The sequence below is a fragment of the Castor canadensis genome, chromosome 15, assembly GCF_047511655.1.
Source record: "Castor canadensis chromosome 15, mCasCan1.hap1v2, whole genome shotgun sequence".
NCBI lineage: Eukaryota > Metazoa > Chordata > Mammalia > Rodentia > Castoridae > Castor > Castor canadensis.
In genome coordinates this window covers 28,991,427-28,998,878 of record NC_133400.1, presented here as the reverse complement: position 1 = coordinate 28,998,878, position 7,452 = coordinate 28,991,427, and positions in this window count along the sequence as shown.

Below are 7,452 nucleotides of genomic sequence, written 5' to 3'. Positions count from 1 at the left end.
AAGTGTGAGGCCCTGAGTTCAAACCCCAGTGCCACCAAAAAAAAAAAAAAGCATCATTATCATGAATGTCAGTTCCATGCCTATTACTGTCCCTGAGAAATTTCCAGTGGGACAGTGTGCAGATGGAAGACAGTGACATTGCTCATCATAGCCTTGTGTTGGCCTAGGCTACTGTGTGTTTGAGTCTTTGTTTTTAGAAAAGTTTAAAGTTCAAATAATGAAAAAAAAAATGTTTTTGAGACAGGGTCTCACTGTGTAGTCCAGACTGGCCTTAAACTCTCAATCCTCCTGCCTCAGCCTCCTGTGAGCTGGGATTACAACTGTACACCACCATGCCAAGAAAAAAATTTTTTAATTTTAAAAATTAAAAAATTTGTAAAGATACAAAGTATCTTATACATCTACACAATGGTTATGTTTTAAGCTATAAGTCAATTAAAATTTGTAATATTGAAGATTAAAAAATATTCTTAACCTGCTATACAGATGTGGTAGCCTAATAGCAGTAGGCTATACCATATAGTCTACGTGTGTAACAGGCTCTGCCTGTTGGTGTTAATCAGCATCTTGGCCCACAGCTGCTCCACCTTTCCTTTAGGTCTTCTTTCAGCTTTTCTGATGAAGGATCTCAGATTTTCTCCCCAACTGTACACCCTGACTACTGCCTAACAGCAGCATCTGCTGAAGAGAGTGGCCTTGAAGGCTACATCACCACCTCCTGCAATTAAGGTCCAGTCCCCTTTAGATGTTAACTGTCATGGAAATTGGGGGCATTTTCATAAAGCTGTTTAAGGAGCACATTCACATTTCTTTCAATATAAAAACGTTTCAGGATAACCCTATAAATACTTTCTAACTTTAAGAATGTGAAAAATGAAGACTCAAAGAGAAAAAGGCTACTGAGTTTTGAGCCTGGTGTGTCTACTGCTCAGTTGCCTCTCAAACTGCACTGCATGTGATTGTTTCTTCCCCCATTGAATACCCCTCCTCCCAAAAAAAAACCAAAGCTGGGGCTACCTCTCCTCAGCCAGTATTTCTTCAATAAGTTTTTGGCCACAGGACCTCTTCAACACTATTATATACTTACCATTCCTAAAACTGAGTGAAAAAAATACAAACCCCGTTTAAAAGGTCCTTCCTAAGACAGATCTTGTGAAGTGTCCAGCCTTCATGGAACAAGAGAGCCCTACAAAAGCAAATGGTTATCCCTCTCATATGCAAAATCAGTCCTCAAAGAAATGGAAGAACTACTGGGAATTACCCAGTGGCATCATTTTTAGGAAGAGCAGAATTGTGTATCATACAAATAAAAAGATGAATATACAGGGCAGGGACCAGATGGAAACAGCAAAATGCAAAACACCAGACAGCAATGGATGTCTGGTACTTTAATTTCAAGGTGAAATTGGAGATAAATTCTGTGATCACAGGACTCTGCAATGGCAGATCTGTGACTGCTAATTGTAAAATTTGAAAGGTTAATAACAGTGTTGGAAATCAGTTTTGTAAAACACTTCTAGGGTTGCACAATAGTTGTAAAACTCCTAGTTCTCCATTTTCTCCAGGTCCTGATAGGTTACTGAGGACAGCTAAGCCAGTGGAAAGCAACAGCTGCATTACTGTGCTGTGTGTTGGCTCCGCACTATGTGAGGATGGAGCTGATTAAGGCGCAGACCCTGTTCTAATTGGGGATTAAGGGTGTAATAAGGGTTAAGGAAGAGACATGGGAGAGAATATGTGAGCTGAGCTTTGACATACTGGATAGGCAGGCAAGTTGGGAAATAATAAAAGTCATACTCTCTGTAAAATATTGTGTGCCTGAACTGGGGGTGGGGGGGCAGTGATTTTTGTACAGAGGATGCTTACAAAATAACTAAAAAGTTAAAAAACAAGTAACATACAAAGGTAAACCCATCAAAATCACAGCAGACTTCTCAACAGAAACATTAAAAGCAAGAAGAGCGTGGGGTGAGATCTTCCGGGCACTGAATGAAAATAACTTCAACCCCAGGATACTCTACCCAGCAAAGCTATCATTCAAAATAGATGGAGCAATAAAAGTCTTCCATGATAAGCAGAAACTAAAACAATATGTGACCACAAAGCCACCATTACAAAAGATTCTGCAAGGGATCCTGCACACAGAAAGTGACACCCAACTTAACCATGAAAAGGCAGGCAGCACCAAACCACAGGATAAGAAAAAGCAAGACAGTAGAGAGTAACATCAAGTTAGGTACACACAATCAAACCTTCAAACAACTAAGATAATTAAATGGCAGGAATCACCACATACCTATCAGTACTAACACTTAATGTTAATGGACTTAATTCACCCATCAAAAGACACCGTTTGACAAAATGGATTAAAAAAGAAGATCCAACAATTTGTTGCTTACAGGAGACTCATCTCACCGACAGAAATAAGCATATGCTTAGGATGAAAGGCTGGAAGAAGATTTACCAAGCCAATGGCCCCCGAAAACAAGCAGGAGTAGCAATACTTATCTCTGACAAAGTAGACTTCAAACCTACATTGATCAAACGAGATAAAGAAGGACATTCCATACTAATAAAAGGGGAAATAGACCAAAAGGAAATAATAATCATCAATCTGTACGCACCCAATGTCAACGCACCCAATTTCATCAAACATACCCTAAAAGACCTAAAAGCATATATAAACGCCAACACAGTGGTTGTGGGAGACTTTAACACTCCATTATCATCAATAGATAGGTCATCCAAACAAAAACTCAATAAAGAAATCCAAGATCTAAAATATGCAATAGATCAAGTGGACCTAGTAGATGTCTACAGAACATTTCATCCAACCTCTACACAATATACATTCTTCTCAGCAGCCCATGGAACCTTCTCCAAAATAGATCATATCCTAGGGCACAAAGCAAGCCTCAGCAAATATAAGAAAATAGAAATAATACCATGCATACTATCTGACCACAATGCAGTAAAAGTAGAACTCAACAACAAAAGTAAAGACAAAAAACATGCAAACAGCTGGAAACTAAATAACTCATTACTTAATGAAGAATGGATCATCGATGCAATAAAAGAGGAAATTAAAAAGTTCCTAGAAGTCAATGAAAATGAAAACACAACCTACCAGAACCTATGGGACACAGCTAAGGCAGTCTTGAGAGGAAAGTTTATAGCCATGAGTGCATATATTAAAAAGATTGAAAGATCCCAAATCAATGACCTAATGATACATCTCAAACTCCTAGAAAAACAAGAACAAGCAAATCCCAAAACAAATAGAAGGAGAGAAATAATAAAAATAAGAGCTGAAATCAACGAAATAGAAACCAAAAAAACCATACAAAGAATTAATGAAACAAAAAGTTGGTTCTTTGAAAAAATAAACAAGATCGATAGACCCCTGGCAAACCTGACTAAAATGAGGAGAGAAAAAACCCAAATTAGTAGAATCAGGAATGCAAAAGGGGAGATAACAACAAACACCATGGAAGTCCAGGAAATCATCAGAGACTACTTTGAGAACCTATATTCAAATAAATTTGAAAATCTAAAAGAAATGGACAGATTTCTAGATACATATGATCATCCAAAACTGAACCAAGAGGAAATTAATCACCTGAATAGACCTATAACACAAAATGAAATTGAAGCAGCAATCAAGAGTCTCCCCAAAAAGAAAAGTCCAGGACCTGATGGATTCTCTGCTGAATTCTATCAGACCTTTAAAGAAGAACTGATACCAACCCTCCTTAAACTGTTCCATGAAATAGAAAGGGAAGGAAAACTGCCAAACACATTTTATGAAGCCACTATTACACTTATCCCAAAACCAGGCAAAGACACCTCCAAAAAGGAGAACTATAGGCCAATCTCCTTAATGAACATTGATGCAAAAATCCTCAACAAAATAATGGCAAATCGAATTCAGCAACACATCAAAAAGATTATTCACCACGACCAGGTAGGCTTCATCCCAGGGATGCAGGGGTGGTTCAACATACGAAAATCAATAAACGTAATAAACCACATTAACAGAAGCAAAGACAAAAACCACTTGATCATCTCAATACATGCAGAAAAAGCCTTTGATAAGATCCAACATCATTTCATGATAAAAGCTCTAAGAAAACTAGGAATAGAAGGAAAGTTCCTCAACATTATAAAAGCTATATATGACAAACCTACAGCCAGCATTATACTTAATGGAGAAAAATTAAAACCATTCCCTCTAAAATCAGGAACCAGACAAGGATGCCCACTATCTCCACTCCTATTCAACATAGTACTGGAATTCCTAGCCAGAGCAATTAGGCAAGAAGAAGGAATAAAAGGAATACAAATAGGTAAAGAAACTGTCAAAATATCCCTATTTGCAGACGACATGATCCTATACCTTAAAGACCCAAAAAACTCTACTCAGAAGCTTCTAGACATCATCAATAGCTATAGCAAGGTAGCAGGATATAAAATCAACATAGAAAAATCATTAGCATTTCTATACACTAACAATGAGCAAACGGAAAAAGAATGTATGAAAACAATTCCATTTACAATAGCCTCAAAAAAAATCAAATACCTAGGTGTAAACCTAACAAAAGATGTGAAAGACCTCTACAAGGAAAACTATACACTTCTGAAGAAAGAGATTGAGGAAGACTATAGAAAGTGGAGAGATCTCCCATGCTCATGGATTGGTAGAATCAACATAGTAAAAATGTCGATACTCCCAAAAGTAATCTACATGTTTAATGCAATTCCCATCAAAATTCCAATGACATTCATCAAAGAGATTGAAAAAACTACTGTTAAATTTATATGGAAACACAAGAGGCCACGAATAGCCAAGGCAATACTCAGTCAAAAGAACAATGCAGGAGGTATCACAATACCTGACTTCAAACTATATTACAAAGCAATAATAATAAAAACAGCATGGTACTGGCACAAAAACAGACATGAAGACCAGTGGAACAGAATAGAGGATCCAGATATGAAGCCACACAACTATAAGCAACTTATCTTTGACAAAGGAGCTAAAAATATACGATGGAGAAATAGCAGCCTCTTCAACAAAAACTGCTGGGAAAACTGGTTAGCAGTCTGCAAAAAACTGAAACTAGATCCATGTATATCACCCTATACCAAGATTAACTCAAAATGGATCAAGGATCTTAATATCAGACCCCAAACTCTTAAGTTGATACAAGAAAGAGTAGGAAATACTCTGGAGTTAGTAGGTATAGGTAAGAACTTTCTCAATGAAACCCCAGCAGCACAGCAACTAAGAGATAGCATAGATAAATGGGACCTCATAAAACTAAAAAGCTTCTGTTCATCAAAAGAAATGGTCTCTAAACTGAAGAGAACACCCACAGAGTGGGAGAAAATATTTGCCAACTATACATCAGACAAAGGACTGATAACCAGAATATACAGGGAACTTAAAAAACTAAATTCTCCCAAAACTAATGAACCAATAAAGAAATGGGCAAGTGAACTAAACAGAACGTTCTCAAAAGAAGAAATTCAAATGGCCAGAAAACACATGAAAAAATGCTCACCATCTCTAGCAATAAAGGAAATGCAAATTAAAACCACACTAAGATTCCACCTCACCCCTGTTAGAATAGCCATCATCAGCAACACCACCAACAGGTGTTGGCGAGGATGCGGGGAAAAAGGAACCCTCTTACACTGTTGGTGGGAATGTAGACTAGTACAACCACTCTGGAAAAAAATTTGGAGGCTACTTAAAAAGCTGGACATCGATCTACCATTTGATCCAGCAATACCACTCTTGGGGATATACCCAAAAGACTGTTACTCCAGAGGCACCTGCACATCCATGTTTATTGCGGCACTATTCACAATAGCCAAGTTATGGAAACAGCCAAGATGCCCCACCACTGACGAATGGATTAAGAAAATGTGGTATCTATACACAATGGAATTTTATGCAGCCATGAAGAAGAACGAAATGTTATCATTCGCTGGTAAATGGATGGAATTGGAGAACATCATTCTGAGTGAGGTTAGCCTGGCTCAAAAGACCAAAAATCGTATGTTCTCCCTCATATGTGGACATTAGATCAAGGGCAAACACAACAAGGGGATTGGACTATGAGCACATGATAAAAGCGAGAGCACACAAGGGAGGGGTGAGGATAGGTAAGACACCTAAAAAACTAGCTAGCATTTGTTGCCCTTAATGCAGAGAAACTAAAGCAGATACCTTAAAGCAACTGAGGCCAATAGGAAAAGGGGACCAGGAACTAGAGAAAAGGTTAGATTAAAAAGAATTAACCTAGAAGGTAACACCCACGCACAGGAAATCAATGTGAGTCAATGCCCTGTATAGCTATCCTTATCTCAACCAGCAAAACCCCTTGTTCCTTCCTATTATTGCTTATACTCTCTCTACAACAAAATTAGAGATAAGGGCAAAATAGTTTCTGCTGGGTATTGAGGGGAGGAGCGGGAGGGGGGTGGAGTGGGTGGTAAGGGAGGGGGTGGGGGCAGGGGGGAGAAATAAACCAAGCCTTGTATGCACATATGAATAATAAAAGAAAAATGAAAAAAAAAATAACTAAAAAGTTTTCTTCCAGATACCAGAATTCTCAGAATCAATTTTTAGATGAAGGTTGAGCACTCACTCAAAGCTTTGATAAAATGCAGCAATGAATATGAGCTTAGCTATAGTTCCTAGAAGGCACTCAGATGCTATCAAGGATAGAAAAATAGGGGAACAAAATAGAGCAGTAACTGACTGACTCATTTATAAGAGTGACTATTTCCCAAGCTGAGCATGGCATCTTCTGAGAGGAGGGGAAAAAGGTAGCTGAGTAATGTATAACTCTGGATGTTTTCATCCCATCCAGTCTTTGCTTGGGAACAGCTAGGAGTAATAGGAAGGGCCATTACAACTTGATTTCAAAACCTTCATACCATGACCCAGCTGTCGGATCCTGTACAGGACATTCTGCCTTCCTAAGCTAAGTGGTTTCATCTGTGAAAGAGACACTATGCTCACAATCTTATTAAAGCGCAAGTAACTATTTGAAACCAATTGAAACTATGAAAATATGTCTTGCCACTAAGATTTTTCGATCTAAAAAAGTTTTTTGGCTGAAGAACAACAGAATGACCTTTGATGTGATTATTATATTAGGTTCACTAAAGATGAATGGCACCACATAATTTAAAGCCAGCACCAATGAAAGATTTTACTCTCAAAAGGTCTAAAATAGGACTGGAGGTTCAGCTCAATGGTAAGTGCTTGCCTAGCATGCAGAAGCCTCTGGGTTCAATCCCCAGGACCACAAAAAAGTATGTGAAACTACAAGGAAGACAGCAGAGGGACTTGAGTTTAGCTACAAATTCTGTGAACCTGGCAAGTAATTAATCTCTGCTCCTCAGTTTCCTCATCTGTGAGGCAGACGTAATAATACT